The following is a 14237-nucleotide window of genomic DNA, read 5'->3' as shown; positions in this document are numbered from 1 at the left end:
CACCTCATGCAAAGAGTTGACTCATTGGAAAAGACTCTGATGCTGGGAGGGATTGGGGGCAGGAGGAGAAGAGGACGACAGAGGATGAGATGGCTGGATGGCATCATTGACTCCATGGACGTGAGTCTGGGTGAACTCTGGAAGTTGGTGATGGACAGGGAGGCCTGGCGTGCTGCGATTCATGGGGTCGCAAAGAGTCGGACACGACTGAGTGACTGAACTGAACTGAACTGAACAGTGCTTAAAGGAAGCTTCAAATGGATCAATCTATTTCAAAATAAAAGAAACAAAGTTCAAGAGTATCTGTAGAACTACAGAGGTACCTAACACCTAAAATTTTAAGTTTTAGAATATTTCTCATTGAAGAATTAGCAAGCAAGCAAAGCAGAAAAGTATGAACTATGATCAGAAGTAGTCAATATAAATGAATCAATAAAAACAAAGATATCAATATAAACAATTGAAGACTTGAAGAACAGAACAGTCTTTCTGACTGACTTACTTTACACTGTATAATAGGTTCCAGTTTCACCCACCTCATTAGAACTGATTCAAATGCATTCTTTTTAATAGCTCAGTAATATTCCATTGTGTATATGTACCACAGCTTTCTTATCCATTCACCTGCCAGTGGACATCTAGGTTGCTTCCATGTCCTGGCTATTATAAACAGTGCTGCAATGAATACTAGGGTACACATGTCTCTTGCAATTCTGGTTTCCTCGGTGTGTGTGCCCAGCAGTGGGATTGCTGGGTCATATAGCAGTTCTATTTCCAGTTTTTTAAGGAATCTCCACACTGTTCTCCATAGTGGCTGTACTAGTTTGCATTCGCACCAACAGTGTAAGAGGGTTCCCTTTTCTCCACACCCTCTCCAGCATTTATTGTTGATAGACTTTTTGATAGCAGCCATTCTGAGGGGCGTGAGATGGTACCTCATAGTGGTTTTGATTTGCATTTCTCTGATAATGAGTGATGTTGAGCATCTTTTCATGTGTTTGTTAGCCATCTATATGTCTTCTTTGGAGAAGTAACTGACAAAGAATTAATATACAAGCAGCTCATGCAGTTCAATACCAGAAAAATAAATGACCCAATCAAAAAATGGGCCAAAGAACAATTGAAAAACAGAATTAAAGAATAGAATCAATATACTTCAATATTTACAAATCAATCAATGTGATATACCACATTAATAAATTGAAAGAGAAAAACCATATGATTTTCTCAATAGATGCAGAGAAAGCCTTTGGCAAAATTCAACATCCATTTATGATAAAAACTCTCCAGGGGGCTGAGGGGCTGGCTCATCTGTGTGCAGTTGTGTGGGGTGGCCTGGGGCAGCCCCAGAGCGGCTGACCCTCTGCCTGCAGGGACCGGAGTCGTGAGGCGGCCACCATGGTGAAGTCAGAGAGCCAGCTCAAGAAAATGGTGTCCAAGTACAAATACAGAGACCTAACTGTACGTGAAACTGTTAACGTTATTACTCTATACAAAGATTTCAGACCTGTATTGGATTCATATGTTTTTAATGATGGCAGTTCCAGGGAACTAATGAACCTTACTGGAACAATTTCTGTGGGTTATAGAGGTCATACATACAATATTTCAATCTGCCTGTGGCTGTTGGACACATATCCATATAATCCCCCTATCTGTTTCGTTAAGCCTACTAGCTCAATGACTATTAAAATAGGAAAGCACGTGGATGCTAATGGGAAGATATATTTTCCTAATCTACATGAATGGGAGCACCCCAGTCAGACTTGTTGGGGCTTATTCAAGTCATGATTGTGGTGTTTGGAGATGAACCTCCAGTCTTCTCTCATCCTATTGTTTCAGCATCCTATCCACCATATCAGGCAACAGGGCAACCAAATAATTCCTACATGCCAGGCATGCCAAGTAGGATTTCTGCATACCCATCTGGGTACCCTCCCAATCCCAGTGGTTACACAGGCTGTCCTTACCCACCTGGTGGTCAGTATCCTGCCACAACAAGTTCCCAGTACCCTTCCCAGCCTCCTGTGACCGCTGTTGGTCCCAGTAGGGGTGGCACAGTCAGCAAGGACACTATCCGAGCCTCTCTCATCTCAGCGGTCAGTGACAAACTGAGATGTCGGATGAAGGAGGAAATGGATTGTGCCCAGGCAGAACTCAATGCCTTGAAACGAACAGAGGAAGACCTGAAAAAAGGTCACCAGAAACTCGAAGAGATGGTTAACCATTAAGATCAAGAAGTAGCTGAGGTTGATAAAAACATAGAACTTTTGAGAAAGAAGGATGAAGAACTCAGTTCTGCTCTGGAGAAAATGGAAAATCAATCTGAAAACAATGATATTGATGAAGTTATCATTCCCACAGCCCCACTATACAAACAGATCCTAAATCTGTATGCAGAGGAAAATGCTATTGAAGACACTGTTTTTTACCTGGGAGAAGCCTTGAGGCAGGGAGTAATAGATCTAGATGTCTTCCTAAAGCATGTACATCTTCTGTCCCATAATCAGTTCCAGCTGAGGGTACTAATGCAGAAAGCAAGAAAGACTGCTGGTCTCAGTGACTTCTACTGACTTCTCTGATACCATATGGAGATTGAACTCTTCTAAAGTATTCTTTTCTTCTCTTCCTTTCTCTTATATCAGTAGATGCCCAAAATAAGTTTTTGCAGTTTATCATTCAAGTGTAAAATATTTTGAATCAATAATATATTTTCTATTTTCTTTTGGTAAAGACTGGCTTTTATTAATGCACTTTGTATCCTCTGTAAACTCTTTTTGTGCTGAATGTTGGGACTGACTATGCTAAATAAAATTTGTTGCATAAAAAAAAAAAACAACCTCTCCAAAAAGCAGGCATAGAATGAACATACCTTGACCTAATAAAAGCCATATATGATAAACCCACAGCAAACATTATCCTCAGTTGTGAAAAATTGAAAGCATTTCCCCTAAAGTCAGGAACAAGACAAGAGTCTCCACTCTCACCACTACTATCAACATAGTTTTGGAAATTTTAGCCACAGCAGTCAGAGAAGAAAAAGAAATAAAAGAAATCCAGACTGGAAAAGAAGAAGTAAACTCACTGTTTGCAGATGACATAGTCCTATACATAGAAAACTAAATACACCGCCAGAAAATTACTAGAGCTAATCAATGAATATAGTAAAGTTGCAGGATATAAATTTAATACACAGAAATCCCTTTCATTCCTATACACTAACAATGAGAAAACAGAGAAATTAAGGACACAATCCCATTCACCATTGCAAAAAAATAATAAAATACCTAGGGATAAATCTACATAAAGAAATAAAAGACCTATATATAGAAAACTAGAAAACACTGATGAAAGAAATCAAAGATGACACAAATAGATGGAGAAATATACCATGTTCATGGATTGGAAGAATCAATATAGTGAAAATGAATATACTACCCAAAGCAATCTACAGATTCAATGCAATCCCTATCAAGCTACCAACAGTATTTTTCACACAACTAGAACAAATAATTTCACAGTTTGTATGGAAATACAAAAAACCTCAAATAGCCAAAGCAATCTTGAGAAAGAAGAATGGAAATGGAGGAATCAACCTGCCTGACTGCAGACCTATACTACAAATCTACAGTCATCAAGACAGTATGGTACTGGCACAAAGACAGAAATATAGACCAATGGAATAAAATAGAAAGCCCAGAGATAAATCCACACACATCTGGACGCCTTATCTTTGACAAAGGAGGGAAAAATATACAATGGAGCAAAGACAATCTCTTTAACAAGTGGTGCTGGGAAAACTGGTCAACCACTTGTAAAAGACTGAAACTAGAACACTTTCTAACAGCATACACAAAAATAAACTCAAAATGGATTAAAGGCCTAAATATAAGACCAGAAACTATAAAACTCCTGGAGGAAAACAGGCAAAACACTCTCTGACATAAATCACAGCAAGATCTTCTATGCCCCACCTCCGAGTAATGAAAATAAAAGCAAAAATAAACAAATGGGACCTAATTAAACTTAAAAGCTTTTGCACAATGAAGGAAACTATAAGCAAGGTGAAAATACAGCCTTCAGAATGGGAGAAAATAATAGCAAACGAAGTAACTGACAAAGAATTAATCTAAAAAATATACAAGCAGCTCAAAATAAATGACCCAATCAAAAAAGGGGCCAAAGAACAGATATTTCTCCAAAGAAGACATATAGATGGCTAACAAACACATGAAAAGATGTTCAACATCACTCATTATCAGAGAAATGCAAATCAAAACCACTATGAGGTACCATCTCACGCCCCTCAGAATGGCTGCTATCAAAAAGTCTATCAACAATAAATGCTGGAGAAGGTGTGGAGAAAAGGGAACCCTCTTACACTGTTGGTGGGAATGCAAACTAGTACAGCCACTATGGAGAACAGTGTGGAGATTCCTTAAAAAACTGGAAATAGAACTGCTATATGACCCAGCAATCCCACTGCTGGGCATACACACCGAGGAAACCAGAATTGCAAGAGACATGTGTACCCTAGTATTCATTGCAGCACTGTTTATAATAGCCAGGACATGGAAGCAACCTAGATGTCCACTGGCAGGTGAATGGATAAGAAAGCTGTGGTACATATACACAATGGAATATTACTGAGCTATTAAAAAGAATGCATTTGAATCAGTTCTAATGAGGTGGGTGAAACTGGAACCTATTATACAGTGTAAAGTAAGTCAGTCAGAAAGAAAACCACCAGTATATTAATGCATATATATGGAATTTAGAAAGATGGTAGTGATGACCCTATATGCAAGACAGCAAAAGAGAGAGAGAGAAAGAACAGACTTCTGGACTCTGGGAGGGTGGGATGATTTGAGAGAATAGCATTTAAACATGTATATTACCATATGTGAAATAGATGATCAGTCCAAGTTCGATGCACGAAACAGGGCACTCAAAGCTGGTGCACTGGGACAACCCAGAGGGATGGGATGGAGAGGGAGGTGGGAGGGGGATTTGGGATGTGGGACACAGGTACACCCATGGCTGATTCATGTCAATGTATGGAAAAATCCACTACAATATTGTAAAGTAATTAGCCTCCAATTAAAATCACTAAATAAAAAAAGAAAACAATAGCATCAATATAAACAATTGAAGAAGAAATCAATGTAAACAAACCCAGAAAGCACAAACATGATACAGTTTGTAAACCAAATTTTAAAAGTTATTAAAATTTTGTGTTCCAAATATTTAAGAGGTGAGAGGACCACTCACACATGGAAGCTGGAAGCATAGGTATATTTAGAAAAACAAACTTGAATAGAAAAAAGTATTCTGTTGGATAGAATTACTGTGGATTAGGCACTGTGTGTGTGCTTAGTCGCTCAGTTGTATCCAGCTCTTTGCAATTCTTGTGACCCTTTGGACTGTAGCCTGCAGGGTTCCTCTGTCCATGGGATTTCCCAGGCAAGAATACTGGAGTGGGTTGCCATTTCCTTCTCCAGGGGATCTTCCTGCATCTACTGTGTCTTCTGCACTGAAGATGGATTGTTTACCCACTGAGCCATCCAGGAAGCCTGAATTAGATGCAAGACAATATTAGTGAGTTGGAAATAGAAACAATGCCAGAAACTATCCAAAATGAAAAACAGAAAAAAAATCGAAAAATGATGAGAAGATCAGTGAGCTGTGAGACAACCCGTGGGAGGGATAATATGTGATTAATGAACTCTCTTAGGGAATAATGGCCAAAATATTTCTGTATTTGATGAAAACCATGAAACCTACAGATCTACAACACTTAGTTAAATTTAAGCATGAGAAACATGAAGAAAACTACACTTGGCACATTGTAATCAGATTTCTTAAATGTGGTGATGAAGAAAATTTCAAAGCAGCCAGAGAAACAGATGAACAGAGAAGAACGACAGAACACTACTCTTAGGAAGCAATGAAATTTTGAAGTACTGAAAGTATTAAAAGAAAAGATATTGTGACTCTCTGATTCTCCACCTGGTGAAACCATCTTTTATAAAAAAGTAAGAAGAAACACTTTTTCACATATGCAAAACCTTAAAGGATTCATTAGCAGCATGCCTTCACTATAGGAGATGTTAGAAGAAGGCCTGAGGAAGGGCGGATGAGGTGCAGGGTGCAAATCTAAAACTATACCAGGGGAGAGAGAGCATGGAGGATTGTCAGTCTGAGGAGATCTGTTTCTCTATCTCCATCCCTAATATGGAGAGATTTAATACATTCACAGTGGATTTTCTTGGACTAAAGTATTCAAATACTTTTTCTAAATTTAAGAGTAGATTAGGTACAGCTGTTGAGAAAATTAGTAAACAGCAATTTAGTAAACATCCAAATTAAAACAGACAAAAAATTTCATAAAATGTGGAAAAGTGTATAAGAGATAATATGGGACACAGTGAAAAGACTCTCAGTATGTAGATACTGAAATTACTGGTAGGAGTCCTGTCTCCTGCCTAGAGCTGACTGGCAGGAGGACTCCCAGGGAGCAGAAGCTGCAGTGTGTGAGCCCCGAGCTGTGGGCATGGAGTACGTCAGCGGGGATGCTGGCCTCAGTACACTGGGTGGCCAGCGCTGCTGCTTGTATTGCTTTCTGCCCTACTTGTCTCAAGGATGGCTCTGGCTGGAGGGACGTAAGAGACATGGGCCAAAACAAAGGACCCTCAGAGAGCTCCTTGGAAGGTAAAAGGGCAATCCTCTGGCAATACCTAGATTGGGATGTGCCAGTAAAGCTGCATGGAGTTGCCTGGGAGAAATATTAGCCAGGCTCTCTGGCATCAAGAGAACTCCTTAGCGTGCCAGGAGAGGGTGTCTTTTTTTTTTTTTTTTTCTTCTTCATTGGATTATAGTTACTTTACAATGTTGTGTTAGTTTCTGCTGTATCTAGAAAATGTACAGCAAAGTGAATCAGCTGTATGTTTACACATATCCCCCCCTCCTCCCATTTTGAATTTCCTTCCCATTTAGGTCCCCACAGAGTTTTGAGTGGGCTTCCCATGTGATGCTAATGGTAAAGAACACACCTACCAATTCAAGAGATCCTGGTTCAATCCCTGGGTCAGGAAGATCCCCTAGAGAAGGGGATGGCCACTCATTCCAGTACTCTTGCCTTGAGAATCCCATGGGCAGAGGAACCTGGTGGGCTACAGTCCACAGAGTCGGGCACAACTAAAGCAAGTCGGCATGCTCATGCAGAGTGAATAGAGTTCTTTGTGCTATAGTAGGTTCTCATTATCCACTAAAATGGATAGTTATCCATTTTATACATAGTATCAATAGTGTATATATGTCAATCTAAATCTTCTAATTCATCCCTCCCCCCTGCATTAATTAGTATGTATATATTTATTCTCTATGTCAGTGTGTCTATTTCTGCTTTGTAAAGAAGATCATCTATACTGAACCATTTTTCTAGATTCCACATGTATGTTAATGTACAGTATTAATTTTTCTCTTTCCGCCTTACCTCACCCTGTATGACATTCTATAGATCCATCCACATCTCCGCAAATGGCATAGTTTTGGTCCTTTTTATGGCTGTGTAACATTCCATTTTATATATGTATTGCATCTTCTTTTTTTAAAAAATATTTGTTTGGCTGTGTCATTTCTTAGTTGTTACATGCAGGATTTTTATTGGGGCATGCAGAATCTTTCCTGTGGTGTGAGGGCTTTTCGTTGTGTTGCAGAGACTTAGTTGTCCTGCGGTGGATGGGTTCATTGTTCCCTCATCAGGGATTGAACCCAAGTGCCCTGCTTTGGAAGGCAGATTCTTAACCATTCACTGGACTACCAGGAAAGTCCCTATATCACATCCTCTTTATAGGAGAAGTTGTTTTAAGAGACTTAGCAGACCAAGTAGTGATAAAACTACAGTCAGCTATTTCAGAGTCCTTGAAACCACCCCCTAGGTTTTACTTGTTAAAAGTTTAGCTGAGGGCTTTCCTGGTGGCTCAGTGGTAAAGAATCTGCCTACCAATATAGGAGACATGGGTTGGATCAGTGATCTGTGAAGATCCCACATGCCCTAGAACAGCTAAGTCTGTGTGCCACTGCTGTCAAGCCTGTGTTCCAGAGCCTGGGAGGTGCATCTACTGAAGCCCATACCCTAGAGTTTGTGCTCTGGAACAAGAGAAGCTAGTGCACAGCAATGCAGAGTAGCCCCCACTTGCCACAACTACAGAAAACCCATGCAGCAATGAAGAACCAGCACAGCCAAAAATAAATAAAATATAGTAAAAAAAAAAGTTTAGTTGAGTAGTCAACAGTTGAAGTCACAGAAGGCATAGAACTAGGATACCTGAGATGGTGGTGGTGGTGAGACTCTTGGAACACTTAGAACCGCAATTATTAGTCAAAAATGTACCAGACTCAGCATTTTGCAAACCAAAACATACATGCTGAAAGGAACCAGCTGAATGTCAGCTCTCCCTGGAACCTATTCCTGTTTATACATGATCCTGTCTTTGCTGACATTCATCTCCCTATCTAGACTGTATTCTTTGGGAAACCATATGCTCATGAGTACCTGTTCCTTATACACTTATAACACTTTCTTGGAACTTCTTCATTTCATGAGGATGAAATATTTCAGTTGAGCTAGGAACATAATTAGGGAAACTCAGACAACTGGGTTGAATGGCTCCTCTACATGTTCATGACACCTAATCTCAGCTTACTTCACATTTCTCCTCAATCATCTCTTTTAACTTTAATATTTATTCTCATTTAACTCCATTTTTTTGGTCCCCAATATTTCCCATTCTTCCTTTAGCCTCCAAACAGATACATTTTGACCAAAGAGGTGGAAGCTTTGGGGCCCTTCACCTTCCTGGCACACCTTTAGTTACTAGAAAGGGACATAGTAATGTGTTGACATGGTCATATATTTTTAAATAAAATTAGAAAAAGTAAGGTATTTTAAGCACAGTTAAAAGTAGCTATTCTTTTTATTCTGATTTGCCCTCCTTTACATTTTTGGAGAGTTTGCAGTTATTTCTTTTTGTTTTGTGGGTTTTGTCTTTGATAATAGGACTCAAGTCTTTTAAAAATAATTTATTCACAAAAAATTCACGTATAATAAATGCAGTTAATTTTAGCATACATTTTGATGAGTTGTGAAATTGTTTTATGCAGATAAATACATATATTCAAGATATTAAACATTTCCATTATTTTGTCCATATAAATAGAGTCATGCAAGATACCATCTTTTCTGTCTAGTCCTTTTGTTGATTTATGTTGTGGGCAGCAGTAGTTAAATTTTTTTTGCAAAGTAATATTTCATTAATATAGTGAAATTCATTAATCCAACTACATATTGTAGACATTTCTGTTCTTTTTTCAGAAGAATATGCTTATTTTGATTATAATGGAAAGCCACATGAAATCTATACTTTTTTTCTTTTTAATTCTTTATTTAGATTTCTATTAAATATATATATGTTAATATGAATCTTAAACACACAGCCATGGAAGATCCTCTGAGATCACTATTATTACACGGGAAACAGGCCTGAGGAACTTGGCGACTTTCAAGAACACCTCCAACAATGACTCCTTTATTGAAATATTTATTGACCACATAGCATGTGCTAGGTCTTTTGTCTCTGGGCTTGCTCACCTCTGTCTTCATAACTAAATGACCAAAATAGCCTGATGAATCAGGCAGATTTAAATTTCTTTCAATGGCAAATGAAATAGACAGTCACACAGCACAGATACCAAGCAGGTATTCTTGGTTCATGTAATATCATTAGCTAAGTGAATTCAAACCTTGGAAACCACACCTTTAGAAAACTCAGACACACTAGTATACCAAGTAGGAAAATTACAAACGTCATCCCCAAAAGGGCAAGGAGTATGAAGCTTCTTTATTTTCCTCTAAGTGGGACAATCCCAGTTTACACCTGTTGTGCCAGAGTCTCAACTGCCCTTACTTTTCTCTCAGGAAATCTATATTCTTAATGACTTTTAAAATATTGTTAGCTGACTTTTAAAATATTATTAGCTGTAAGCACAATATTGTACATTAGTTTTCTAGAATTTTTCATTTTGCATATTGAATAAACTTGTCAACAGAAATTCCCATTTTCCAGCTACCTTCAGTTCTTGGTAACCACCATTCTACTTTCTGCTTCAAAGAGTTTAACACCCCCCGCCCCCTGCTTTTTAAAAATAAAAAACGCTTAATTTTTCAAAATCTTTTGACCACAGCATGCAGCTCATGCAGCTGGTGGGATCTTAGTTCTCCACCAGGAATTGAACCCAGACCCTCTGCAATGAGAGCATGGAGTCCTAACCACTGGACTGGGAGTGAAACCCCAGGTTTAACTACTTTAGATACTACCTCATTTAAGGGGATCATACAGAATTTGTCTTTCTGTGAGTGACACATTTCACTTGGAATAATGTCCTTAAAGATTCATCCATGTTGTTGCATATAGTAAGATTTCCTTCTTTTCAAAGACTGAATAATATTCCACTGTGTGTGTGTGTGTGTGTGTGTGTGCGCGCGCGCATAGCACATTTTCTTTATCTATATATCTGTTGATGAATATCTGGCTTATCCCATGTCTTGGCTCATGTGAATAATGTCACAGTGAACATGAGAGTAAAAATATCTCTTTGAGATCCTGATTTTCATTCTTTTGGATAAATACCCAGAAGTTGGGTTGCTGGATCATATGGCAATTGTATTTTTCAATTTTTGAGGACCCTCCATACTATTATCCATAATGGCTCTGCTGGCATACATTTTCAGCTTCTCAATACCCTTGCCAGTTGTTGTTCAGTTGCTAAGTCGTGTCCGACTCTTTGTGAGCCCGTGGACTGCAGCACACTGGGCCTCCCTGTCCCTCTCTGTCTCCCAGAGTTTGCCCAAGTTCATGTCTGTTGAATTGGTGATGCTATCTAACCATCTTGTCCTCATGTATCTCATGTACCCATGCCCACAAGTACCCATGCCAGTACTTGTGTTTTTTTTGAAATGGCTTTCATACCAGGTATGAGGTGATGTCTCTCTATGGTTTTTCCTTTGTATTTCCATGACAGTGATTGATATTAAGTGCCTTTCATATACCTATCAGCCTATTTTTATATCTTCTTTGGAGAATTTTCTGTTTAGGTCCTTTGTTTGTTTTTAATTGGGGTATTTGTTTTTTACATGAGGGTGTAGGAAATCCTTACATATTTTAGATATTAACTTGTGATCAAATATGTGGTTTGAAAATATTTTCTCATTCTATATATGGTCTTTTCAGTCTGTTGATAATTTTCTTTGCTATGAAGAAGCTTTTCAGTGTTATGTAGTCCTACTTGTATACTTTTGTTGCTTGTGCTTGGGTGTAATATCCAAGAAATCATTGCCAAAACCCATGTCATAATGTTTTCCCCCTATGTTTCCTTCTAGTAATTTTAGTTATAGGCATTATGTTTGTCTTTACTTTGAGCTGTTTTGTGTTTGTGGTATAAAATAAAAGTCAAATTTCATTGTTTTTCATCTGTCTATCCAGTGGTTTTCAACACCATCTTTCCCCATTGTGTATTCCTGGCAATCTTGTCCAAGATCAGTTGACTATATGTGTGTGTGTGTGCACTCGCAGGCTTTCTGGGCTCTCTATTCTGTTCCAGTGGTCTATATATCTGCATGTCAGCATCATACTGTTTTCTCTGTTCATTTCCAAGTCAAGTCATTCAATATCACAGTAATCCAAGTCTACACCCCAACCACTAATGCCAGAGAAGGTGAAGGTGAATGGTCTCTGATGACCTACAAGACATTCTAAAACCAACAGCAAAAAAGGTGCCCTTTTCATGATAGGGGACTGGAATGCAAAAGTAGGAAGTCAAGAGATATGTGGAGTAACAGGCAAGTTTGTCCTTGGAGTACAAAATGAAGCAGGGCAAAGCCTAACAGAGATTTGCCAAGAGAATGCACTGGTCACTAGGCCATTCAGTTATGACCTAAATCAAATCCCTTATGATTATGCAGTGGAAATGACAAATAGATTCAAGGGATTAGATCAGATAGTTCTTCCTGAAGAACTACAGACATCGTTGGAGACGTACAGGAGGCAGTGATCAAGACCATCCCCAAAGAAAAGAAATGCAAAAAGGCAAAATGGTTGTCTGAGGCGTTCTTACAAACAGGTGAGAAAGGAAGAGAAGCAAAAGGCAAAGGAGAAAAGGAAAGATATACCCATTTGAATGCAGAGTTCCAAAGAATAACAAGGAGAGATCAGAAAGCCTTCCTCAGCAGTCAATGCAAAGAAATAGCGGAAAAAAATAGAATGGGAATGACTAGAGGTCTCTTCAAGAAAATTAGAGCTACCAAGGGAACATTTCATGCAGAGATGGGCTCAATAAAAGACAGAAATGGTATGGACCTAACAGAAGCAGAAAATATTAAGAAGAGGTGGCAAGAATACACAGATGGACTATGCAAAAAAGATCTTCATGACCCAGATGGTCGTGATCACCAACCTAGAACCAGACATTCTGGAATGTGAAGTCAAGTGGGCCTTTGGAAGCATTGCTACGAACAAAGCTAGTGGAGGTAATGGAATTGCAGTTGAGCTATTTCAAATCCTGAAAGATGATGCTAGGAAAGTGCTGCACTCAATATGCCAGCAAATTTGAAAAACTCAGCAGTGGCCACAGGAGTGGAAAAGGCCAGTTTTCATTCCAATCCCAAAGAAAGGCAATGCCAAAGAATGCTCAAATTACCGCACAATTGCAGTCATCTCACACGCTAGTAAAGTAATGCTCAAAATTCTCCAAGCCAGACTTCAACAATACATGAAACTTGAACTTGCAGATATTCAAGCTGGATTTAGAAAAGACAGAGGAACCAGAGGTCAAATTGCCAACATCTGCTGGATCATAGAAAAAGCAAGAGAGTTCCAGAAAAACATCTATTTCTGCTTTATTGACTATGCCAAAGCCTTTGACTGTGTGGACCACAATAAACTGTGGAAAATTCTGAGTGATGGGAATACCAGACCACCTGACCTGCCTCTTGAGAAATCTGTATGCAGGTCAGGAAGCAACAGTTAGAACTGGACATGGAACAACAGAGTGGTTCCAAATCAGGAAAGGAGTACGTCAAGGCTGTATATTGTCACCCTGTTTATTTAACTTATATGCAGGGTACATCATGAGAAATGCTGGTCAGGAAGAAGCACAAGCTGGAATCAAGATTGCTGGGAGAAATACCAGTAACCTCAGATATGCAGATGACACTACTCTTATGGCAGAAAGTGAAGAAGAACTAAAGAGCCTCTTGATGAACGTGAAAGAGGAGAGTGAAAAAGTTGGCTTAAAACTCAACATTCAGAAAACAAAGATCATGGCATCCAGTCCCATCACTTCATGACAAATAGATGGGGAAACAATGGAAACAGTGACAAACTTTATTTTCTTAGGCTCCAAAATCACTGCAGATGGTGATTGCAGCTATGAAATTAAAAGACGCTTGCTCCTTGGAAGAAAAGTTATAACCAACCTAGACAGCATATTGAAAAGCAGAGACATTACTTTGCCAACAAAGGTCCGTCTAGTCAAGGCTATGTTTTTTCCAGTGATCATGTATGGATGTGAGAGTTGGACTGTGAAGAAAGCTGAGCGCCAAAGAATTGATGCTTTTGAACTGTGGTGTTGGAGAAGACTCTTGAGATTCCCTTGGACTGCAAAGAGATCCAACCAGTCCATCCTAAAGGAGATCAGTCCTGGGTGTTCATTGGAAGGACTGATGCTAAGGCTGAAACTCCAATACTTTGGCCACCTCATGCGAAGAGTTGACTCATTGGAAAAGACCCTGATCCAGGGAGGGATTGGGGGCATGAGGTGAAGGGGATGACAGAAGATGAGATGGCTGGATGGCATCACTGACTCGATGGACGTGAGTCTGAGTGAACTCCGGGAGTTGGTGATGGACAGGGAGGCCTGGCTTGCTGCAATTCATGGGGTTGCAAAGAGTCGGACATGACTGAGCAACTGAACTGAACTGAGTATGTTGCTGCAGCTTCTTAAGTGAACTCATGAAGTCTATCAGAGCTGTTTGATTCACATCTGTCTGTCCAGGTTTTCCTTGTGGGGATAGAGAGTGGGATCTCCTACTAAACCATTTTGCTGACTATATACATTTTAGAATCAGTTTGTAACTTTCTACAAACTTCCTGCTGGCATAGGAATCAGGATTGCATTGA

The 14237-nt window shown here is 39.2% G+C and overlaps 1 pseudogene; it reads left to right on the top strand.

Moving 5' to 3' along the window:
• The first annotated feature begins 1359 nt into the window (after positions 1-1359).
• On the top strand, positions 1360-2573 carry LOC113875752 (annotated as a pseudogene).
• Positions 2574-14237: the final 11664 nt, after the last annotated feature.

Source organism: Bos indicus x Bos taurus, chromosome 18 (assembly GCF_003369695.1).
Source record: "Bos indicus x Bos taurus breed Angus x Brahman F1 hybrid chromosome 18, Bos_hybrid_MaternalHap_v2.0, whole genome shotgun sequence".
NCBI classification, from domain to species: domain Eukaryota; kingdom Metazoa; phylum Chordata; class Mammalia; order Artiodactyla; family Bovidae; genus Bos; species Bos indicus x Bos taurus.
This window is presented reverse-complemented; position numbering and strand designations above follow the sequence as displayed.